Consider the following 26,646-nt stretch of genomic DNA (forward strand, 5'->3'; position numbering starts at 1 on the left):
CTGACGTTGCAGGATGTGCCAAAGTGCCAAGGCCTCGGGCCCTTGTTGCCTTTTGCGTTCACTTCACTGACTTTCAAACTGAAGGAACCTGGAAGCAGAGGTGAGCAAAGGAGCGGAGTCTTCTTCCCAGCTCAACTCCTGCTCTCAGCAGAACAAAAAAGCCAATTATTTCTCTTCAAATACCCCCAGACTGGTGACGCTCTGCTCTGAGAGCCTTGAAGGGTGCCTCCTCTTTACTTTCCCCTCTCACCTAACCTGAAATCATCTCATTGACGGTGCGAGGCTAGAGGCCTAGTGTCCTCTCTTGTCAGCTCAGACTGACTGGATAAAATTAACGGCCGCCATCTTGAAGACAGACCTAATGGAGCAGCTCACTCTGAAGACTGTGCACTTCAGAGCCCCACAGACTTGGGGTGGAATGCTTCACTGTTTTAGCTATGTGGCTTTTGTATGTCTTAGAGTCCGGCCACAAAACAAGAGTCGATATCCCATTTGCCTCATAGAATCATAGTAAGATTTAAATATGGCAAAACACCTAGCCTCGTGCATGGCACATACTCAGTAGTTCGAGAAGGTAATCCTAGGGTTGGGCATGTGGCCTAGTGCCAAAATATGTGTTTTGTTTGCAGGAGGATGTGGGCTTGATTCCCCAGCACCATGTATCAAAAAAGGATTATCTGCTTTTGTAATGGATATGCGGTATCCTTATTTATTAGTGAATGGGGTAGGAGGGATGATATTAAGACCACTTAAAGTTTGTGGGACATGGGATCATGGTTCTCACCTACTTTATCTGCTGAATGACTCTTCTATGCTGATTTTAATCCTTAATTCCCAATATCCTGGTATTTGGAGGCAGGACATTAGTGAGGTGAAGGATGGGCCCGTAATGAATGGGATATGAGAGACTCAGAGAACTTCTTCATTTCTTCTGTCTTGGGAAAACTCAAAGAGAAATTGGATATCTGTGAACATGATAATGGACCCCAACAGGACAGTGCTCTATTTGTAAGCTGTCCAGTCTATGGTAGGTTGGTATACCTCAAAGAGACAAAGATGCCTCATAGAGAAAAGAGACAAGAAAAAGCAGAGACGCTGTGGATAGGGGCAATGGGAAAGGAATCACACTTCAATGACAGTGATGTTTGGAGCCCCGAGAAGCTCCTGATGCTGACAGTTCAGGAGCCAGAGATTTAAGAAACATACTTACCTTGCAAACAGACAGCATGCCCTTGCCTAAGAGACATAACAATGGAAACAGAGTCTATATTCATGTCTAGTACTTGAAGAAATGAATGCTCAGAGAAGTCAAGGTCATCTAGCGAGAGTGGCAGGGCCAAAAGAAAACCCAGGTCTTTTGCTATCCCTATCCAAAATTGCGTGGATCTACTGTCAGCCTATATTTTCATCACGAGAAAACTGTTCTGAGTTTAGTCAGGAGGTTTCTTGTTGGTTTGTTTGTGTGTCTCTATTATCAACCCAACAAACAACATGAGAAGAAAGATAAGACTTTTACTAGGAAGTCTATAGTGTATCTGTGTATGTAGTCCTTGCTGGCTTTGATTTTAATATTTCCTGAGAACAGGGGCCTTGTTAATGGATAGGAAGGGAATGAGGGCTCGGGACACATTAAATATATTTATTGAATGTAAATCAGAGCTAATTTAGACCCATATCACCCCAGTTAGATTCATGCTATTAAATATATACACTGAAATAACCCCCCAAAACAATATATAAATAAATATGCTGATAAGGAATACAAGGAGAAAAGGAGAATCCTTATATGTTACTGGTAGGAATGTCAACTATTCAGCCACTATGAAAATGAAAAATAAGACATAAAACATGCTACTGTTTAATCCCGCTATCATGAAAGAATTAAAGCCCGCACACAGCAGAGATCCCTGCACAGCCAGGTTTATCATGGCGCCATTCACAATATCCAAGATAAGGAATCGGCCTCAATGTCCATCAAGAGATGAATAGTTAAAGAAAATATGGCACAGATACAAAATAGAGTCGTCCAGCCACAAAGAAGAATGAAACCCTATTGTTTGCAGGAAAGTGGAGAGAACTGGAGGGCTTGCCGAACAGAACGAGCAGACTCGGAAGGAACCATGCATCTTCTGTGAGGAGACAAACAGGAGGGTTCAATGAGCTGAAAGCAGAGGCGACGCCGATCAGCATGCGATGTTCGCATGTAAGGAAGACACCACGGTGACTCCGGCTGAGTCCCGCAGTCAATACGTGTTCACGCGTAATTAGGAAAGTATGCATAGATCCAGAAGTAGAACTCTGGATAATTAAGGCTTCTGACATCCAGCAAGGATAAAGTCTTGGATGTTTGCTAAAACTTCTCGTGATGAAAGCTCCTTAACTCTAACAACTCTCAAGCAACTGTGAAACTATGTGTTGTTCAAATCAGTGTCCTACGGGACTGGTAGGGTGGTCCAGTGTGTCAAAGTGCTTGTCACCACACCTAAGGGGCTGGCGGAATGGTCCAGTATGTCAAGGAGCCTGTCACCAAACCTGACATTCTGAGTCTAATCTCTAGAACCCACATAAAGGAAGGGGAGAACTGACTCCTACAACTTGTCTTCTGACCTACAGGCAAACACACACACACACAGAGAGAGAGAGAGAGAGAGAGAGAGAGAGAGAGAGAGAGAGAGAGAGAATTTTTAAAAAGAGATTGAGTCACCCATACTCTCAAAAAAATTGGTCTTGGAATGGAAGAAGGTAGGTTTGAAACACCTAGCTCTTTCTGGCTCTTCACAAGATCTAACTAATGCAAGTGTGTGTAGAATATTCTAGAAGGTACTGGGATGCAAGAGTAGAGTGGGTGGTGGGAAAGGATGGACTTGAGAATTGTAAGAACAATGGATAGCTGTTAGGTCGTGGGCTTGGTGGCATGGCAAAGAAAAGAGAGTGAGCATGTCGCTCACAGTGAGCCATTGTGGGGAGGAACCCCCTCAGAGGAGCTGTGGGCAAAAGAAAGGTGATCTCTTGGTAAGTTCAAGTGCGTCCCTCACCCTGCAAACCTGGCCCTTGAGCCCTGTGGCTCTGGCTTCATCACGTGATGCCAATGTCCTAACAGGAACCTGTCTTCAGGGTGAAGTTCTCCAGTCTGGTGTGGCTGCTGGAGGTCACAGGCTCCTGGTTTGGGGGGCCTTTTTTGTTTTTTGGTTTTTTTTTTATGTCTCCTTCTGGTGACTTCTTCTCTTCATTGAATCAGTGGGTGACCACCCCTGAGAGACAGTGTGGGTTCTGGAAACTAATTGCACCTTGAACACAAATTTGGGGGCCATCTGCATAATGGGAAATGCAAACAGAGGTGGGAGGAGGGAGGCACTCCTGTTTAAAATTGAAGACCCAGCCTCTGAGGGAAGGAAAAATGCCACAGCTGTTTTTCCTAAAATCGTTCTCACCTCAGTTGGGCACAAAATAAGCAGGATGTACGTGGTAACTCAGGGAGTGTCCATCTAAAACCTGTTTGTCTCAGGGCTTGTCTCAGTTGGTAGAATGTTTGCCCGACATATTTGAAGGCTTCAGGTTGATCCTTGGCACCACATAAACTGAGAGTGCACATATAGGTGCATGCCTTTAATCCCAACCCCGGGGAGGTGGAATCAGGAAGATTGGGAGTTCTGAGTCACACTTGGCTACATATCAAGTTCAAGGCCATCCTGAATTACCTGAGACCCTGTGTCAAAAACCAAACTGACCAAACAAAAACAGTTCTTAATCTATCTGATCCCCCTTCGAAGCCGAAGGCACAAAGATAAGAGTCACTGAGGCATCTTGCTGCAGGTTTTGCATGGTGCTGTTCCAGACTCCCCCCAGCACCTGGGCATCTCTGCCATTATTTAGAACTTGCAGAGTCACCTTGGCTTCCAGGACCAGCAGAACCTTGAGGACAGACCATACAGTGAGTTTACACCCAATACAAGAGCACTCATTTCAAAGGAACCAACTTGTTAAGTGACAAGAATGTCTTCAAACTCTGTTGTAGAGGCAGAACTGAGATAACAATGAACCAGACCATACTGGGATCAAGACTGCCGGTCCCCTAGGCCCCACTTCTTCCCCTGTGAACCTAAAGTTCACGTCAGTTCCTACAAAATAGGTTGAGATGTTTAATCTCGTGCATCTTCTCAACATAGCTGTGCTGATTAAAATCCTGTATCACCTTTCACCTTCATCTCCATTTTGGACAAGTAACCTGAGATGACATGCTGAAACCCAGAGAATTGGGAATTCCATTCTGGAGAACAGCTGTATGGATTCCTGTGAGAAGTGGAGACAGGTATGGCTGAAGCTACCATATTGATCTCTCCCCTCCCCTAATACAGATTATTTTGATTGATCCCTCCCCCAAAGGCTCAGATACCTAGAAGTTATTCTCGCCACACTTAAGGGTATGCTGACAGACTATCTCAGAGCAGCCCACAAGCTCAGCCAGGGAGAGAGGCTCCTCTGGGTCTGTATTCCCTCATCTACACACATAGGCCATTTGTGAACGGAGCTGCAGTAACCTTGTCCACACCCTACCAGCTGCCAAGCATGTGGCTTTGCCTCCCCACTGGCCTGCCTGGTCTGACCTGCTGGACTGCAGGGCAGAGGAACACGGCTGGCAGCAGCTCTGACACCCTCCTCACACACCGGACACTCCAAAACGAGAAGCCTAGGAAGAAAATTCTGGGTCTCCACAGGAAGGAAGAATTTTTTAAGTTATTTTGTTTTATTTATGTTTTCATTCACTTTTTTCTCACTATTTTAATCGTGTTTACATGTTAATTTTTTAACTTGGGTCCTTTCGGTTTGCATATATTCATATATAGATTTCATTTCACTACTGTGTCTGTTTTTGAACTATTCTGTATTCAATGTTTTTATTCTATTTGTTTATTTTTGCCATCAAAGGCTGTTCTCTCTTCCCACCCTGTGGAATCAAACCGAGGTCTTCGGGTTGAGAGAAGTCTTGTCATCTTGCCAGCCCATGATGTTCTTACTTTAAACTGTTTCTCCTCCTAAGCAGAGGTGGAGGTTCAGCCAGCACTTTGAACACATAGTATGAGAGCTTTGAAACTTTCCTCAGCGGAGGTGAGGCCTCATATGAGAGAAAATGCACCTTATTCCATCCACAGTTTAGTTCTGTTTAAACTGAGGTGCAGACTTTAGGATTAAGGATAGGACAGGGGCTGGGAAGGTAGCCAAGTGGGTCAGAGCACTTACTCTGCAAGCATGAAGATCCAGTGTAGAAGCTCAGCAGCCACACAGAAAGGCAGGCACGCTACGCAAACACCTTTAAGGCCAGCACTGTGGGGGTTGGAGACAGGAGGATCTCTGTGGCTTGCTGGCTACCAGTTTACTTCAGGTTCAGTGAGAGACTCTGTCTTCAGAGATGGTGAGGGGATGGAGCAGGACATCTGACATTCTTCCCTGTGTGAGACCTTGTATGTAGGGGTATACCACATACACACATACCACATATAAACCACAGAAGCATGTATGCACACATGCATATGCACATGCACACGAAGAGAGACAGACAAAAATTCCTAGGAGATGTCCTTCCCTGGTTGGCACAATTATGAAGTAAGGAACCAGGTGGGCTGAAGACCCACTGCTAGCTAAACACAACAAAGAGAACATAGCATAGAACAACAAAGAGGAATGACAGTTACTGTTGTCACTGCACATGCAAGAAACAACTCCATCAGTTGCTCCTAAACTCTTTCAAATTGCACAATGCCAGTGCACTTTTGGAGGAGCAACCACATTGAGTGAAACTCATGGACTACACAGTCTACATTGTAATAGCCTGGACTACAAAGCAGACCTGATTTCTACTACTCACACAGAGAAAGCAAAGCCCTCCAGCTTAACAGGGCATACAGAGTTAGAATCCACCACAAGGCAGAAAGTGCAGCTGGACTAAGTCCAACACTGTACGACAAACTAATATCCCGGGGCACATTGTTGAAAGGAGACTATGCTGTAAGAAGACACACATTTAAGAGGGAATGGCATACACATCCCAGTAGAAATTCTAATTTCATGACTGAAATATGGGGCACGGGGAGATAGAAAAATAAAAACACAAGGTAAGTTGGCTCCTCAGAAGTTTCTAACTCTCTAGTACCAACAGAAGAAATACAAAGACAACACATGGGGCAAATCCAAAAAAGACTTGGAGACCCTGTAAAATCATCAGAGAATTCGGAGAATTTCAACAAAGCAAAACTTAAAATACAGTTGAAAATGTCAAAGTAAACTAGAATAAATGGAAGAAAACTGTCAAGACTTAAACATAATGCTGTCAAATTGGCACCTTCAGAGAGCAAAATGGGAAACAAAATAATTTAGAGAGTTCTAGACTTTTGGGACATGAGTAAGAGGAGGAAGATAAGAATAATGGGTCTAAACCAAGGTACCAACACATAGTCTATGGCAAAAAATCTATTCCACAAATTAAGCAGTAAGTTTCCCACATCTTAGGAACGATATGAATGTCCAGGTATAAGAGGCATTTAGATCCCCAAATAGACAGATCTAGAAAAGACACTTTCATGGTCAGAACAGAAAGAAATGAAAAAGCTGCATGAAGCAAGAAGCAAGTTATTTATAAAGGCATATTTGTAGGCTTAGATTTTTTTAAAACCTATTTTAATAAGGGTTCTTAAATGCTTCAACTTCACTTCTAGCCTACCGACCAAAGCTAAGGGAGGAAGATGGTTAGGAGGACATGGGGTGTAGACCTGTCTAGAAGTAGTTCTTTGGGTGTAATTCCAGTCTTCGTTATAAGCAGTTCAGTCCAAAACATCAAACACAAATCAGTCAGGAGCAGCAGCTCTATCCAGAAGAAACCACAAGGCTCTGCCAAATCAGTAGGAGTCGGCGGAAGCAGCAAAAAGCAGCTGGAAGACCATAAGACAGTCTCTGGCATGTTTCTCTCTATAAGTCACAACAAGCAAAAATCAGAGAAGGCTAGCAAATCCTTGCCAGGTGAACCAATGCAAGAGTGCCATGAGGGCCATTCACTGTCTGTTGGGTTATACTTCCACTCTTTCCAAACATCATGAGTCCCTCCAAGTGTCTGCCTCAGTAAAACATCCTCTCATGTGTCTGCTTCAGCAAAACCTACTCACATAAAAGAGCTTCCAGGAAAACACTACATGACACTACCAAGTCTCCCAAGAAACCAGAAAGTTCCATTTCACATACTCATCAAAATAACCAAATTCTCAGAATAAACTCTAAAAATCAGGAGTTGATAGAATGGTATATTTTAAACCCTGATAATTATTCCCAGCAATACTATCCTTCAAGACGGAAGACATAAATCCCATCTATCACAGGGATCAACTAAAGGGATTTGTGATGACTAAGTTGGGGTGGAAGAGGATACAGAGAATCATAAGTATGAAAGAATGGAAGCAAAGTTTAGAGCAGCGACTGAAGGAACAGCCATTCAGAGCCTGCCCCACATGTGGCCTGTGTATACACACACACACACACACACACACACACACACACACACACACACACTGCCACCAAAACTAGATAAGATTGATGAAGCTAAAAAGTGCATGCTGAAAGGGACCGGATATAGATCTCTCCTGAGAGACACATCCAGAGCATGTCCAAGACAGAGGTCAATGCTAGCAGCAAATCACCGAACTGAGAACAAGACCCCCTTGGGGGGAATTATACGAAGTATTGAAAGAGCTGAAGGGACTTGCAACCCCATAAAAACAACAATGCCAACCAACCAGAGCTTCCAGGGACTAAACCACTACCCAAAGACTATACATGGACTGACCCAGGGCTCCAACTGCATATGTAGCAGAGAATAGCCTTGTTGGGACACCAGTGGAAGGGGAAGTCCTTGGTTGCCAAGTACTTCCCAAGTAAGGGAGGTGGATGGGAGAAACACCCATATGGGGGAGTTGGAAGGGATGCAGGCTTATGGACAGGAAACCAGGACAGGGAATACCATTTGAAATGTAAGTAAAGAAATGTATCTAATAAAAAAATGTTAAATGAAAAAAAAAGGAATTGATGTAATGGAAAGAGATTACGATATAGCTTTGATACAGCATTGAATGCAGAAGCACAAATAAATATTTAGTTCTATTTGTTGAATGAGACATATATATGATACATTTGGTACAAATGATATACATGATAATAACATAAATATATTGTGTATTATACTTACATGTATACATATATTACATGTAAGCCTACATATTTAAACAGTTTCCATGTTCCAAGTATAAGTTTTTTGAACAGTAGAATGATAGTGTGTTGTGTAATCTTGTTCATAGGAAATAAAAGGTAAGTTTAAAAGTAAAAAATAAGTATGAAAGATTTGATAGAATCAAACACACAAAAACAGGAGATAAGCAAATGTTAGGCCAACCTAGCCAGATTGATAAGTTCCAAGCCAGTGAGAAATGCTGTCTCAAAAAAAAATGTGGACATCCTGAGGAATGTACCCGAGTGTGACCTATGACACATATGTACACACTCATATGTACACAGAACATAGACACTCATATATACTCACATTCTCAAATAAATAAATAAGTATATTTAAAGGTAAAAGTCCCTCAAAATGAAAATTTTAAAATACCAGAGGGGAAGAAGTGAAAGAGGACACTAAAATTTGAAAGATTACCCATGTGCATGGATTAACAAAATACAATTGGAAAAGTGGCCATGTTTTCAAAAACACAAACTACATCTTCTACCTTGAAACCACACAAGAAAAAACTTCTGCAAATTGAATTGTGTTTCTGGCCAAAATAAATCAAAATTATACATCCTCCAAGGCCCACTACAAATCTTAATTTTTCATGAAGCTTTTCCTAATTACTATAGTCCCTATGGGTCTCTCTTAATTTCTATAATTGCCTGACTCACTGATTCATTAATTAATAACTATCTATTGAACAAACTCTGTGCACACGACTCAGTGTGTGTGAGACCGGAACTATAATTCCTAACTCCAAACACGGAGCAAACAATGAATGCTTCCAAGGACAACTGAATCAGCTACATGGAAGGAGCCCTTCCTAAACACCAAACAAGAAAGGAATTCTGGGGGCCCTCGCTTGAAAGATCTGAATGAGTAATTTCCTGAAAGTCAATTAGGTCTAAAAATATAGGTTTATATGGTTCTGATGAAAAATAAGTTTTTCTTCAGAATGAAATAGAAAGGGCCAAAGGGATGGCTCCATGGGTAAAGGTGCTTGCTGCCAAACCTAATGACCTGAGTTTGATTCTCAGGACCTACTCCTAGGAGGTGTTCTCTGATTTCTTCACTCATACTACATAGTATTCATACACACATGCGCGCACACACACACACAAATAGATAAATGTTTAAGAAGTTTTAGCTAAAGAAGGGTGAGGGCATTTGAAATGGAAAAAATGTCACATGTAAACAATATCTATGGGAGTTAGTGTGGGGTTAAAAAGGGAGAAGATCCCGGAAGGGGCGGCACAGGTCTTCCTGGTTGCTGCCGCTGCAGAGAGCCCCTGGGCAGCACCCCACGGGCGAACCTGAGCCTCGGGACCACAGGTAAGACCAAATTTTCTGCTGCAAGAAAGCTGCCTGGTGAGCTTGGGACACACGGAAGCAGAATTTCTCTAGGACCGGGCACGTTCTGTGTTTACCGGAAGTCCCACACCCGCGGATCCCAGCCCGCAGCAGCTCTCTGCTCCCAGACCCGGTGAGAGAGAGACCCAACCGCCTGGTCAGGTGGGCACTCCTGAGGCTGCAGAGCGGAAGAGACCACCAACACTGCTCACCCCTGCCCACATCCCTGGCCCAAGAGGAAACTGTATAAGGCCTCTGGGCTCCCGTGGGGGAGGGCCCAGGAGCGGCAGGACCCCTGCCAGAGACACCGCCGGACCCTGAAGGAAACAGACCGGATAAACAGTTCTCTGCACCCAAATCCCGTGGGAGGGAGAGCTAAACCTTCAGAGAGGCAGACAAGCCTGGGAAACCAGAAGAGACTGCTCCCTGCACACACATCTCGGACGCCAGAGGAAAAAGCCAAAGACCATCTGGAACCCTGGTGCACTGAAGCTCCCGGAAGGGGTGGCACAGGTCTTCCTGGTTGCTGCCACTGCAGAGAGCCCCTGGGCAGCACCCCACGGGCGAACCTGAGCCTCGGGACCACAGGTAAGACCAAATTTTCTGCTGCAAGAAAGCTGCCTGGTGAACTCAAGACACAGGCCCACAGGAACAGCTGAAGACCTGTAGAGAGGAAAAACTACATGCCCGAAAGCAGAACACTCTGTCCCCATAACTGACTGAAAGAGAGGAAAACAGGTCTACAGCACTCCTGACACACAGGCTTATAGGACAGTCTAGCCACTGTCAGAAATAGCAGAACAAAGTAACACTAGAGATAATCTGATGGCGAGAGGCAAGCGCAGGAACCCAAGCAACAGAAACCAAGACTACATGCCATCATCGGAGCCCAATTCTCCCACCAAAACAAACATGGAATATCCAAACACACCAGAAAAGCAAGATCTAGTTTCAAAATCATATTTGATCATGATGCTGGAAGACTTCAAGAAAGACATGAACACACTTAGGGAAGCACAGGAAAACATTAATAAACAAGTAAAAGCCTACAGAGAGGAATCGCAAAAATCCCTGAAAGAATTCCAGGAAAACACAATCAAACAGTTGAAGGACTTAAAAAAGGAAATAGAAGCAATCAAGAAAGAACACATGGAAACAACCCTGGATATAGAAAACCAAAAGAAGAGACAAGGAGCTGTAGATACAAGCTTCACCAACAGAATACAAGAGATGGAAGAGAGAATCTCAGGAGCAGAAGATTCCATAGAAATCATTGACTCAACTGTCAAAGATAATGTAAAGCGGAAAAAGCTACTGGTCCAAAACATACAGGAAATCCAGGACTCAATGAGAAGATCAAACCTAAGGATAATAGGTATAGAAGAGAGTGAAGACTCCCAGCTCAAAGGACCAGTAAATATCTTCAACAAAATCATAGAAGAAAACTTCCCTAACCTAAAAAAAGAGATACCCATAGACATACAAGAAGCCTACAGAACTCCAAATAGATTGGACCAGAAAAGAAACACTTCCCGTCACATAATTGTCAAAACACCAAACGCACAAAATAAAGAAAGAATATTAAAAGCAGTAAGGGAAAAAGGTCAAGTAACATATAAAGGGAGACCTATCAGAATCACACCAGACTTCTCGCTAGAAACTATGAAGGCCAGAAGATCCTGGACTGATGTTATACAGACCCTAAGAGAACACAAATGCCAGCCCAGATTACTGTATCCAGCAAAACTCTCAATTAACATTGATGGAGAAACCAAGATATTCCATGACAAAACCAAATTTACACAATATCTTTCTACAAATCCAGCACTACAAAGGATAATAAATGGTAAAGCCCAACATAAGGAGGCAAGCTATACCCTAGAAGAAGCAAGAAACTAATCGTCTTGGCAACAAAACAAAGAGAATGAAAGCACACAAACATAACCTCACATCCAAATATGAATATAACGGGAAGCAATAATCACTATTCCTTAATATCTCTCAATATCAATGGCCTCAACTCCCCAATAAAAAGACATAGATTAACAAACTGGATACGCAACGAGGACCCTGCATTCTGCTGCCTACAGGAAACACACCTCAGAGACAAAGACAGACACTACCTCAGAGTGAAAGGCTGGAAAACAACTTTCCAAGCAAATGGTCAGAAGAAGCAAGCTGGAGTAGCCATTCTAATATCAAATAAAATCAATTTCCAACTAAAAGTCATCAAAAAAGATAAGGAAGGACACTTCATATTCATCAAAGGAAAAATCAACCAAGATGAACTCTCAATCCTAAATATCTATGCCCCAAATACAAGGGCACCTACATACGTAAAAGAAACCTTACTAAAGCTCAAAACACACATTGCACCTCACACAATAATAGTGGGAGATTTCAACACCCCACTCTCATCAATGGACAGATCATGGAAACAGAAATTAAACAGTGATGTCGACAGACTAAGAGAAGTCATGAGCCAAATGGACTTAACGGATATTTATAGAACATTCTATCCTAAAGCAAAAGGATATACCTTCTTCTCAGCTCCTCATGGTACTTTCTCCAAAATTGACCATATAATTGGTCAAAAAACGGGCCTCAACAGGTACAGAAAGATAGAAATAATCCCATGCGTGCTATCGGACCACCACGGCCTAAAACTGGTCTTCAATAACAATAAGGGAAGAATGACCACATATACGTGGAAATTGAACAATGATCTACTCAATGATAACCTGGTCAAGGAAGAAATAAAGAAAGAAATTAAAAACTTTTTAGAATTTAATGAAAATGAAGATACAACATACCCAAACTTATGGGACACAATGAAAGCTGTGCTAAGAGGAAAACTCATAGCGCTGAGTGCCTGCAGAAAGAAACAGGAAAGAGCATATGTCAGCAGCTTGACAGCACACCTAAAAGCTCTAGAACAAAAAGAAGCAAATACACCCAGGAGGAGTAGAAGGCAGGAAATAATCAAACTCAGAGCTGAAATCAACCAAGTAGAAACAAAAAGGACCATAGAAAGAATCAACAGAACCAAAAGTTGGTTCTTTGAGAAAATCAACAAGATAGATAAACCCTTAGCCAGACTAACGAGAGGACACAGAGAGTGTGTCCAAATTAACAAAATCAGAAATGAAAAGGGAGACATAACTACAGATTCGGAGGAAATTCAAAAAATCATCAGATCTTACTATAAAAACCTATATTCAACAAAATTTGAAAATCTTCAGGAAATGGACAATTTCCTAGACAGATACCAGGTATCGAAGTTAAATCAGGAACAGATAAACCAGTTAAACAACCCCATAACTCCTAAGGAAATAGAAGCAGTCATTAAAGGTCTCCCAACCAAAAAGAGCCCAGGTCCAGACGGGTTTAGTGCAGAATTCTATCAAACCTTCATAGAAGACCTCATACCAATATTATCCAAACTATTCCACAAAATTGAAACAGATGGAGCCCTACCGAATTCCTTCTACGAAGCCACAATTACTCTTATACCTAAACCACACAAAGACACAACAAAGAAAGAGAACTTCAGACCAATTTCCCTTATGAATATCGACGCAAAAATACTCAATAAAATTCTGGCAAACCGAATCCAAGAGCACATCAAAACAATCATCCACCATGATCAAGTAGGCTTCATCCCAGGCATGCAGGGATGGTTTAATATACGGAAAACCATCAACGTGATCCATTATATAAACAAACTGAAAGAACAGAAACACATGATCATTTCATTAGATGCTGAGAAAGCATTTGACAAAATTCAACACCCCTTCATGATAAAAGTCCTGGAAAGAATAGGAATTCAAGGCCCATACCTAAACATGGTAAAAGCCATATACAGCAAACCAGTTGCTAACATTAAACTAAATGGAGAGAAACTTGAAGCAATCCCACTAAAATCAGGGACTAGACAAGGCTGCCCACTCTCTCCCTACTTATTCAATATAGTTCTTGAAGTTCTAGCCAGAGCAATCAGACAACAAAAGGAGATCAAAGGGATACAGATCGGAAAAGAAGAGGTCAAAATATCACTATTTGCAGATGACATGATAGTATATTTAAGTGATCCCAAAAGTTCCACCAGAGAACTACTAAAGCTGATAAACAACTTCAGCAAAGTGGCTGGGCATAAAATTAACTCAAATAAATCAGTTGCCTTCCTCTATACAAAAGAGAAACAAGCCGAGAAACAAATTAGGAAAACGACACCCTTCATAATAGACCCAAATAATATAAAGTACCTCGGTGTGACTTTAACCAAGCAAGTAAAAGATCTGTACAATAAGAACTTCAAGACACTGAGGAAAGAAATTGAAGAAGACCTCAGAAGATGGAAAGATCTCCCATGCTCATGGATTGGCAGGATTAATATAGTAAAAATGGCCATTTTACCAAAAGCAATCTACAGATTCAATGCAATCCCCATCAAAATACCAATCCAATTCTTCAAAGAGTTAGACAGAACAATTTGCAAATTCATCTGGAATAACAAAAAACCCAGGATAGCTAAAGCTATCCTCAACAATAAAAGGACTTCAGGGGGAATCACTATCCCTGAACTCAAGCAGTATTACAGAGCAATAGTGATAAAAACTGCATGGTATTGGTACAGAGACAGACAGATAGACCAATGGAATAGAATTGAAGACCCAGAAATGAACCCACACACCTATGGTCACTTGATTTTTGAGAAAGGAGCCAAAACCATCCAATGGAAAAAAGATAGCATTTTCAGCAAATGGTGCTGGTTCAACTGGAGGGCAACATGTAGAAGAATGCAGATCGATCCATGCTTATCACCCTGTACAAAGCTTAAGTCCAAGTGGATCAAGGACCTCCACATCAAACCAGACACACTCAAACTAATAGAAGAAAAACTAGGGAAGCATCTGGAACACATGGGCACTGGAAAAAATTTCCTGAACAAAACACCAATGGCTTATGCTCTAAGATCAAGAATCGACAAATGGGATCTCATAAAACTGCAAAGCTTCTGTAAGGCAAAGGACACTGTGGTTAGGACAAAACGGCAACCAACAGATTGGGAAAAGATCTTTACCAATCCTACAACAGATAGAGGCCTTATATCCAAAATATACAAAGAACTCAAGAAGTTAGACCGCAGGGAAACAAATAACCCTATTAAAAAATGGGGTTCATAGCTAAACAAAGAATTCACAGCTGAGGAATGCCGAATGGCTGAGAAACACCTAAAGAAATGTTCAACATCTTTAGTCATAAGGGAAATGCAAATCAAAACAACCCTGAGATTTCACCTTACACCAGTGCGATTGGCTAAGATCAAAAACTCAGGTGACAGCAGATGCTGGCGAGGATGTGGAGAAAGAGGAACACTCCTCCATTGTTGGTGGGATTGCAGACTGGTAAAACCATTCTGGGAATCAGTCTGGAGGTTCCTCAGAAAATTGGACATTGAACTGCCTGAGGATCCAGCTATACCTCTCTTGGGCATATACCCAAAACATGCCTCAACATATAAAAGAGACACGTGCTCCACTATGTTCATCGCAGCCGTATTTATAATAGCCAGAAAATGGAAAGAACCCAGATGCCCTTCAACAGAGGAATGGATACAGAAAATGTGGTACATCTACACAATGGAATATTACTCAGCTATCAAAAACAACGAGTTTATGAAATTCGTAGGCAAATGGTTGGAACTGGAAAATATCATCCTGAGTGAGCTAACCCAATCACAGAAAGACATACATGGTATGCACTCATTGATAAGTGGCTATTAGCCCAAATGCTTGAATTACCCTAGATCCCTAGAACAAACGAAACTCAAGACGGATGATCAAAATGTGAATGCTTCACTCCTTCTTTAAATGAGGAAAAAGAATACCCTTGGCAGGGAAGGGAGAGGCAAAGATTAAAACAGAGACTGAAGGAACACCCATTCAGAGCCTGCCCCACAGGTGGCCCATACATATACAGCCACCCAATTAGACAAGATGGATGAAGCAAAGAAGTGCAGACCGACAGGAGCCGGATGTAGATCGCTCCTGAGAGACACAGCCAGAATACAGCAAATATAGAGGCGAATGCCAGCAGCAAACCACCGAACTGAGAATAGGTCCCCTATTGAAGGAATCAGAGAAAGAACTGGAAGAGCTTGAAGGGGCTCGAGACCCCAAAAGTACAACAATGCCAAGCAACCAGAGCTTCCAGGGACTAAGCCACTACCTAAAGACTATACATGGACTGACCCTGGACTCTGACCCCATAGGTAGCAATGAATATCCTAGTAAGAGCACCAGTGGAAGGGGAAGCCCTGGGTCCTGCTAAGACTGAACCCACAGTGAACTAGTCTATGGGGGGAGGGCGGCAATGGGGGGAGGGTTGGGAGGGGAACACCCATAAGGAAGGGGAGGGGGGAGGGGGATGTTTGCCCGGAAACCGGGAAAGGGAATAACACTCGAAATGTATATAAGAAATACTCAAGTTAATAAAAAAAAAAAAAAGAAAATAAAATTTTAAAAAAAAAGGGAGAAGATGGCTGATCTTTCCAGTGGCAGACTGAGCACACAGGAGCAATTAGACTTAGCTTTTGATGTCATAGGCATGGAATGCCTAGATAAATGGTTATTCCACAGGACTGAATGACCTGGGCTGTGTGACTGGGCCAAGAATGTTTTCTACACTGAGATCCTGATTCATAACCTAATGTATTGATTATAGATGAAGCCTAGGACAGACCGAGGGGATCTTTCAAAGAAGAGACTGGATAGAATGGGCATGGGGCAGATCAGAGACAAGAAAGGGAGTGAGAGACCAAGACTCCAGACCAGATAGGGAAGATCCTGGCTACAGTGAGTCAGGTGCATCCTCAGTGGAGCCTCCAAGTGCAGAAGAGGATAAAGACCCACAGTGGAGAAGTGGGATCAACTCAAGTGCAGAAGAGGATAAGGACCCACAGTGGAGAAGTGGGATCAACTCTATAGACTCCTCTCAGAGATTGTGTTTAAGGCAGGAAGCTGATATTCTAGTTACTTTTTTGTTACTCTGAGCAAATAAGTTGGAGAAAGAAGAGGTTATTTGTCTTACATGTTCAGGTCACAATCCATCACTGAGGAAATTTGGAGCTAGAGCTCAAAGCAGAAACTAGGAGCCAAGAACCATGGAGGGATCCTGCTTGCTGGAATACAGCTTGCCTACTCACTCACTATCTCGCACATTCCTGCATAGCTAGCATTCTTATATAAACCAGGACCATGTGCCTAGGGAAGACACCACCCATGGTGGACTGGGCCTCCCTACAGCAGTTGACAATCAAGGTAATCCTCCACGGGCATGCTACTCTCATCTTGGCATTCCTCAACCAAGGGCTCTCCTCTCGGCTGAATATAGGCTGCCAAGATAACAATTAAGGCTGACCAGCACAATCCACAAACCCAAGAGCGAGTAGATGTTTTGTACTTGGAAATTAGTAGCCTAGGCACATCTGCCTATTTTCTGTCCTCAGCCCCATTGTCAATGGACTTCTTGCATTCTTTCAGTCAGGTAGTGGAGAAAGGAAGTGACAAGTTAAGCAGATGAGCCTCTACCTTGGAAGTCAACTCCATCCAGCCATGAGTCTAGCTCTATGTCCCTACGCTTGTTACCTGATCTCACTCAGTCCGAGGTTTCTTCTGTAAAACAGGCGAGCCAGTTGTAGCTATTTAACAGGAGCCATGGGAAGTGTTAGAGTACACGAAAAAGGTTGGACCATGCAGTTGCTACTTCCTACAGTCATTATCAGAAAACGTTCTGAGGCAACAACAGAAGGGGAACCCAGGGAACCATTCAAAATCATACAATCTCCCAAACTATTTACCACAGGAAAGGCTAAGGGAAAGAAAATTTTCAGGCATTTGCTATGTGCCATCTACTAACTACCTAGTTAACTCTTACAATATCCCTAAAAGGTACCTATTATTCCCACTTCATGGACTAGAAAATCAGAGCAGAGAAAGACTAATGAGCTGACCCAAAGTTACACAGACAATGGTTGTGTTCTCACACATTAAAAAAGAAAATCTCAGGATATATTCGGAATTGTAATCATCTCACTTCATATAGTCCCATACTGTCTTAAAACTTGCACAAGTATCTATTATTACTGTAATCAGCAGGACAGATGGAGTGGTAGGGAAGACAGGCGGTCTTAGGGCGTTATCTAAAAATAAAGGGCTTTGGGGCTTCCTGGTAGAAGAGCCAGGCTCTGCTGCAATGCTGCCCACAGATACTAGGAGAAAGGTAAGCTGTGAAAAGCACCAAGAACTCAAGCTCTAAAGAAAAGACAAGAAAGGAAGATGGGTAAGCGCGTAATGTATTTGAAAGAGATTTCCATCTGAGATTGCTAAAATAATACAAGCATTTCATGCTTAAAGGGATAAACTTCCTTAATCTGACACATACTCTTAATCCCTTGATAAAATGCCTCTTTCCCCGCAGAGTGGACTCAGCTTCCTTATACATCGATCCCTAAGGGTCTGGACAAGGCACACAGAGATGCACTCTGTGATGGTGTTCCAAATAACAACAAAACAGAACAAACGGGAGACTCCAGAGTCCACAATGAAAACAGGGTTGAGAACCTGTTCTGATTAACCAAATTCTAAACCTCTGGGGGGGAAAAAGCCTGGGTGAGGGGAAAATCATCTTGATAGAGGGTGGTTTGAACAGAAATGAACGGAAATCTTTTTGTATAAGCCTCTCCAAGTTCAGTATTATATGATGTGGATATTCAAAGGCTGATATTAATAATACTTCAGACATGTCCAAGGTGGTTTTGAAAGTATTTGAAGATGATTGCCGTGCTGCTAAGAATGCATGGAAAGGAAGCTATCTTTCTTATGTTTAAATTTTTATTTATGATCATTGTGTTCGTGTGTGTGTGTGTGTGTGTGTGTGCGCGCGCACGCGCACGCACGCTATGTAAGTACAGTGCACTTGTGTTGCTGTACATATGTAGAGAAGTCAGAGAACAACTTTAGCACCATGGGTTCGAGAGAGAGAACTCAAATTTTTAAATTTGCTTTCACCAACTGAGCCATCTCATCTCCTGGAGAATTTGTCGTCCTCAGGCAAGGAGAGGACGTTTGCCTGCCAAGCATCCAGGGGAAACCGAGAGGTCTGGTCTATAGTTGTTGTTAAATAAAAAGGACATAACAAAAGATCAACAATAAGCAAACAAACAAACAAAGAGTGGAAGGTCCAAAGCACCTGTGTTTGAAATACTCTTTTATAAAGAATACTTTTTTTATTTTTCCATCTTCGAAGTGTGCGAGAGTGGTGAGCGTTTGTGTATCTCTTTTGTATGTATTTTGGTGACCATACATTGGAAGCCCTAGGTTAATGCTGGTAATCATCTTCCATTGCCCTTTCACATTATCCACTGAGGCAGAGTCTCTTAACCTACCCCAGAGCTCACTGAGACAGTGGATCTTGCTAGCCAGTTTGTATAAGTCCTACATGAGTGGTTCTCAACATGTGATCTCACCCCAATAGGGGTTATATTTTAGATAGTTCATTATGATTTATAGCATTATCAAAATTACAGTTATGAAGTAGCAACAAAATAAATTTATGGTTGGGGACGTTTACCACGACATGACAAACTGCATTAAAGGGTCTCAGCATCAGAAAGTTGAGAGCCCCTGCCTTATATATTCCTTCCAAGTCTGGAATTACAGGCAGGCTTCCAACCTGCCCAGCATTTACGTAAGTTTCTAAGGATCCAAATTCTGGTCTTCATGCTTTCATGATAGCTACTTAAACCATTGAGCCATCTCCCAATCCCCATGGAGAATTTTTTTTATTCTGTCAGGTGTTTTCAAATGTTCTCTAAATCAAATAATTAATCACTCAACATTTACTGCATTTTCTAGGCACACAAAAATGAAGGAAAATGTGGGATCGATTATCAAAGAGGTTATAGATGATGTAATACAGTGTGTTACAGTGTACGTTGTAATAGATAAAAAATTCTATCTATACACAGACATGCTTTACAATGCAATAAAATTGGTCTGCTAATTCTTCCATAGGCTTCAAGGACCTAGGGAGCCAAAGAGATGCCTTAGGCTGAAGGCTCCTAGCAAATCAGTGATCAATTTAGCATTCATTTGCCTCCTGCTGCCCAGAGTCCTCTGGGGAGTCAAGAAATTAGTTCTGCTATTCCTAACTTTGCTTTAAGAAGCCTGCTTGCTATTCTTAGCTTTCAAACGAAGTCTGGTGGGAAAACTGTGGAAATTCTGAACATTAAGAACAGATTGAGCAATTAAAAAAAAGCAGATTGAAGCGGTTTTTTTGTAGAAATTGAGCACATTTTTTAAAAAAGACAACTTATAAGAGAAAAGGGAGGGTACAAGTAGCTTCTTGACTCCAACAGAAACTTGGTGCACCACAGTAAAGGACAGAAAAGATACAACAAATTTCACCCCCACCTCTATCTTGACCTCTCCGACTTGAATGAAGAGATGGGAAGTGGAGGAGACGAGGTTGTTTCTCATATGTATCCTCCATCTTTATCGTCCATGGTGTACCACCTCTGCCTGAGAAAGCTGGCAAAGAGCTATCACTCACGGACAGTCTCCCAGCTCAACCTTGGTCCACATTTCCACACACTGAAAACTTGGTTGCTCCCGAGTTCATTGTGTTGGTATTGAAGACTCATCTTGCATTATCACAGGGAATTGACAAAGCTTCCTTTCTGGATAATGACCCAGATCATAAGGGTTAGTTTGTTGTCCTTGACAACTCTGCCAAGTTCATAATCCTTGTGTGGCCTGACAGTGTGACTGGTAGCTCCTTCTATGCCTGTTCTGGCTACTTAGAAGCTACAGACCATGGAGGTCTAGGTGGTAACATTGTTTTCCCTTGTGCCTTCTGATTCCTGATCCCTCCATATCTCTCTCACTGTTTTTCAAGTATTTATGTATCAGTCGTTCTCATAGGACCCAAGTAGAGAATAATGTACAATAAAGACAAAAAGTACAAGAGGCCTGATACTTCTGGGTGACCTCTTAGTTATCTTCTTTACCTCTCAAAAAAAAAAAAAAAAAAGAAAGGAAAAGAGAGGAAAGAAAGGCTGATGTGTTGCCTTATCAGCTGCCCCATGTGGTTTATCTAAGGGACAGTCATCTATTGTCTGTGTGTGTCTGATAAATTGTACTTCTTTCTGGGGATGTAGCCAAAGCCAATGGCTTCAAGGGCAGATTCTGCAAGACAGTGGACATCTGCCTTGCACAACTGTTCCCATGCTGTTATGGCTTCTAGAGAAGCCTCCTCAGAGCTGTCTTTGTGCTCATGCATGACTTTCCTATGCCACTCAGATCGCCAGCACTCAAGGCCCAGCTCAGGCATTGCTTCATCTGGATGCCTTTGCTCGCACAGCAGCTGAAGAAGAGGAGACTGGTCTAAACCAGCTGGCTCCCAGGGGGATCTTCTGGTCCAGGGACATATATAGGTGCTACCTCTAGAGTGAGAGTGGTTTGCAAGTCCCTGGAGCTCAGAGAAGGGGCTCAGTGTCTGAAAGTTGATGTGGAAAGGATAAAACGGGACAGCAACAACTTTAATATTTGTACTTAGGACTAGAGTTTCATGGTAGTAGAAAGAGCTAGGTCATGGGATGATATCATGGGATGCAGATACTCGCTTCAGTGAGTATGAACAATGACCCTAAGAGCAACAGAAATCTCAGAGACCACCCAAATAGCTAAAGATGACCAGTGAAGAACAGCGTTTGTGTAGAATCTGGTTCAGGTCCTGATGCCGTGTTTCTTGGCTCTTAGTGACAGCCTGTCTAACTCTAAGTAGAGAGAATATAACCTGATATTAAGCTAAAAAGATTCAGTGAGATGGTGGTAAGACACTCTTCCTATGCACAGCAGAGTCCTAGGTCCTTTGGTAGCTCTCATTGTTCTAGATCATTTCTGTTGAAACACACACATACCGTCTGTTCCCCAACCGTATTTTCCCTAACCGTGATTAGACAAACTGACCCTGGGCTGGGAGAAGACTCTGACACCAAGTCCTACCAGAAAAAAAGATGAGAAAGTGTGTCTGGGGCGTTCAAAATACTACTTGTATGGTCTAAATCAATCTGGAAATGTGGGTCTTGATAAAAGATGGCAGTGGCTATGACAGTTGAGAAAATAGGACATGAGCAGAACTGTTGTGACCAAAGTCTTCAGCCAGAATGGTGCAGGTGTTTAAAGAACAGTCAGGAAGACTCTAGGTAGACAGGCTTGGGGACAGACAAAGTAACTCACTATCAAAGAAAACAGTACACAAATAAAAGAACCTAGTGGTGTGTCCACCTGGCTCTTTATAATAAAACTCAAGCAGTCGCTATGAGCAGTGTCAGATTCTGTCCTATAAAAACTAGTTAGCAAAACCACATGATCATTTCATTAGATGCTGAGAAAGCATTTGACAAAATTCAACACCCCTTCATGATAAAAGTCCTGGAAAGAATAGGAATTCAAGGCCCATACCTAAACATAGTAAAAGCCATATACAGCAAACCAGTTGCTAACATTAAACTAAATGGAGAGAAACTTGAAGCAATCCCACTAAAATCAGGGACTAGACAAGGCTGCCCACTCTCTCCCTACTTATTCAATATAGTTCTTGAAGTTCTAGCCAGAGCAATCAGACAACAAAAGGAGATCAAGGGGATACAGATCGGAAAAGAAGAGGTCAAAATATCACTATTTGCAGACGACATGATAGTATATTTAAGTGATCCCAAAAGTTCCACCAGAGAACTACTAAAGCTGATAAACAACTTCAGCAAAGTGGCTGGGTATAAAATTAACTCAAATAAATCAGTTGCCTTCCTCTATACAAAAGAGAAACAAGCCGAGAAAGAAATTAGGGAAACAACACCCTTCATAATAGACCCAAATAATATAAAGTACCTCGGTGTGACTTTAACCAAGCAAGTAAAAGATCTGTACAATAAGAACTTCAAGACACTGAGGAAAGAAATTGAAGAAGACCTCAGAAGATGGAAAGATCTCCCATGCTCATGGATTGGCAGGATTAATATAGTAAAAATGGCCATTTTACCAAAAGCAATCTACAGATTCAATGCAATCCCTATCAAAATACCAATCCAATTCTTCAAAGAGTTAGACAGAACAATTTGCAAATTCATCTGGAATAACAAAAAACCCAGGATAGCTAAAGCTATCCTCAACAATAAGAGGACTTCAGGGGGAATCACTATCCCTGAACTCAAGCAGTATTACAGAGCAATAGTGATAAAAACCGCATGGTATTGGTACAGAGACAGACAGATAGACCAATGGAATAGAATTGAAGACCCAGAAATGAACTCACACACCTATGGTCACTTGATTTTTGAGAAAGGAGCCAAAACCATCCAATGGAAAAAAGATAGCATTTTCAGCAAATGGTGCTGGTTCAACTGGAGGGCAACATGTAGAAGAATGCAGATCGATCCATGCTTATCACCCTGTACAAAGCTTAAGTCCAAGTGGATCAAGGACCTCCACATCAAACCAGACACACTCAAACTAATAGAAGAAAAACTAGGGAAGCATCTGGAACACATGGGCACTGGAAAAAATTTCCTGAACAAAACACCAATGGCTTATGCTCTAAGATCAAGAATCGACAAATGGGATCTCATAAAACTGCAAAGCTTCTGTAAGGCAAAGGACACGGTGGTTAGGACAAAACGGCAACCAACAGATTGGGAAAAGATCTTTACCAATCCTACAACAGATAGAGGCCTTATATCCAAAATATACAAAGAACTCAAGATGTTAGACCGCAGGGAAACAAATAACCCTATTAAAAAATGGGGTTCAGAGCTAAACAAAGAATTCACAGCTGAGGAATGCCGAATGGCTGAGAAACACCTAAAGAAATGTTCAACATCTTTAGTCATAAGGGAAATGCAAATCAAAACAACCCTGAGATTTCACCTCACACCAGTGAGAATGGCTAAGATCAAAAACTCAGGTGACAGCAGATGCTGGCGAGGATGTGGAGAAAGAGGAACACTCCTCCATTGTTGGTGGGATTGCGGACTGGTAAAACCATTCTGGAAATCAGTCTGGAGGTTCCTCAGAAAATTGGACATTGAACTGCCTGAGGATCCAGCTATACCTCTCTTGGGCATATACCCAAAAGATGCCTCAACATATAAAAGAGACACGTGCTCCACTATGTTCATCGCAGCCTTATTTATAATAGCCAGAAAATGGAAAGAACCGAGATGCCCTTCAACAGAGGAATGGATACAGAAAATGTGGTACATCTACACAATGGAATATTACTCAGCTATCAAAAACAACGAGTTTATGAAATTCGTAGGCAAATGGTTGGAACTGGAAAATATCATCCTGAGTGAGCTAACCCAATCACAGAAAGACATACATGGTATGCACTCATTGATAAGTGGCTATTAGCCCAAATGCTTGAATTACCCTAGATCCCTAGAACAAACGAAACTCAAGACGGATGATCAAAATGTGAATGCTTCACTCCTTCTTTAAATGAGGAAAAAGAATACCCTTGGCTGGGAAGGGAGAGGCAAAGATTAAAACAGAGACTGAAGGAACACCCATTCAGAACCTCCCCCACAGGTGGCCCATACATATACAGCCACCCAATTGGACAAGATGGATGAAGCAAAGAAGTGCAGACCGACAGGAGCCGGATGTAGATCGCTCCTGAGAGACACAGCCAGAATACAGCAAATACAGAGGCGAATGCCAGCAGCAAACCACTGAGCTGAGAATAGGTCCCCCGTTGAAGGAATCAGAGAAAGAACTGGAAGAGCTTGAAGGGGCTCCAGACCCCAAAAGTACAACAATGTCAAGCAACCAGAGCTTCCAGGGACTAAGCCACTACCTAAAGACTATATATGGACTGACCCTGGACTCTGACCCCATAGGTAGCAATGAATATCCTAGTAAGAGCCCCAGTGGAAGGGGAAGCCCTGGGTCCTGCTAAGACTGAACCCCCAGTGAACTAGACTATGGGGGGAGGGCGGCAATGGGGGGAGGGTTGGGAGGGGAACACCCATAAGGAAAGGGAGGGGGGAGGGGGATTTTGCCCGGAAACCGGGAAAGGGAATAACACTTGAAATGTATATAAGAAATACTCAAGTTAATAAAAAAAAAAAAAACTAGTTAGCATGCCTCAGCCAGGTTCATGTAATTCTGCGTGGTTTGTGCAAAAATTGGAGAAACCAAAATCACTCCAAATTTTATGAAAATCCTTTTGGAGTCAAAAGACCCTTTCACAGGGGGTCACATATCAAATATCCTGCATATCAGATATTTGCATTAAAATTTATAACAGTATCAAAATTACAGTTATGAAGTAACAACAAAAATCATTTTATGTTTGGGATTGCCACAACCTGAGAGCTGTGTTAAAGGGTTCCAGCATTAGAAAGGTTGAGAACCACAGAGTTAGAGTTCTGTAATTTACACACTCCCTATACGTCTATTTCCCCCACGTCTATACTCGGACTGCCAAGATGGCTCGTGGGAAAATGTGCCTAATGCCAAGGCTGGCAACTTGAGATCAGTCCATGAGGTCCGCACAGTGGAAGAAGAGAACCAAATTGTCCTCTGATCTCCACATAGAGTGACGTGTGTGTGTGTGTGTGTGTGTGTGTGTGAGAGAGAGAGAGAGAGAGAGAGAGAGAGAGAGAGAGAGAGAGAGAGCGCCAGGAGTGATGGTGGACACCTTTAATCTCAGCACTTGGGAGGCAGAAACAGGTGAAACTCTAAAATCGAGGACTGCCTGGTCTTCAAAGTGAGTTCTGGGACATGTGAGGCTACACAGAGAAACCTTGTCTCAAAAAGAAAAGAAAAGAAGAAAAAAAGAAAGAAAGAAATGAAGGAAGGAAGGAAGGAAGGAAGGAAGGAAGGAAGGAAGGAAGGAAGAAATCAAGAGATGGAGTTAGGGGGTTGATGCATGTGTCCTAGCGCCTGCATGAATGTGTGCCTCATTGCTCTGACAGCCATGACGACAGGTCCTGCCTTCCATGTTATTTCCATGTGACACATCCCTTGTTTCTGTCTATAGAGATGTTTATGGCTCTGTATGAAACTATTCAAATTCCTCATTTGTATTTACTTTTAGCTTTATTTCTTTATTAATTTTTTCATACAATACAGTTTGTGCACACTTTCCCTCCCCTACCTTCTCCCAGATACTTGCTACCTCTCTCCCAATCCAACTTCAAGTCAAGTTGATGTTCTGTTTTTTCCTCTCTCTCTTTCAAAAATAAAAAAAGAACGGAAATCAAATAGCATCTGTGTCAACATTAGCAATGACATCATGCAGCATCACCTGTCCCCAGCTGTGACACATCACAGACAAAAGTACCTAACTCCAGTGTAGTTGTGAAGAAAGGCCAGAGAAACCCCAATAGGAGACATCACTGTACTCCTCAAGGACATCAATTATGAAAGGCAAATAAAAGGGTGGCTTTCAGGTTCATGTGATCCACCAATATTCTACACACTGTTGTTGTTTTAATTTTATTTGTGTGTTTGTGTCTGTCAGTCTGTCTGTCTGTATATGATACTCATGTGAAGTCCGGCAGAGGCCAGATGAGAAGGTGGAGAGCTGCCTAATAAGGGTCAAACTCCGGCAATACGTTAACCTCTGAGGAGCCATTTTCCAGCCTCAGCCACTGGAGCATAGCCACCTTCGTTCATTTCTGCGTCTTCCATAACTGCCTCTTACCTGACAAAGGCAGAGTTGAAAGATTCTGATGGAGCCTGTCTAGCCCATCGGCCGAGACATTGCACTACCTCACCCTTAACTGACCCCTCCTTCCATTTTCTTGTTTGTTCTTAAATTCTATGAAACATTTTGCAAAATTTCCAATCTTGCAATGGAATTGAGCTAAGAATCCATAAAAAATTAGCCTTGTTCTTGGGAAATTTACACCGAGGTGAAATCACACTGTGTCTACAGCTTACGCTGGAATATAATTCTTTAAT

Source organism: Rattus norvegicus, chromosome 3 (genome assembly GCF_021556685.1).
Source record: "Rattus norvegicus strain SHRSP/BbbUtx chromosome 3, alternate assembly SHRSP_T2T, whole genome shotgun sequence".
NCBI classification, from domain to species: domain Eukaryota; kingdom Metazoa; phylum Chordata; class Mammalia; order Rodentia; family Muridae; genus Rattus; species Rattus norvegicus.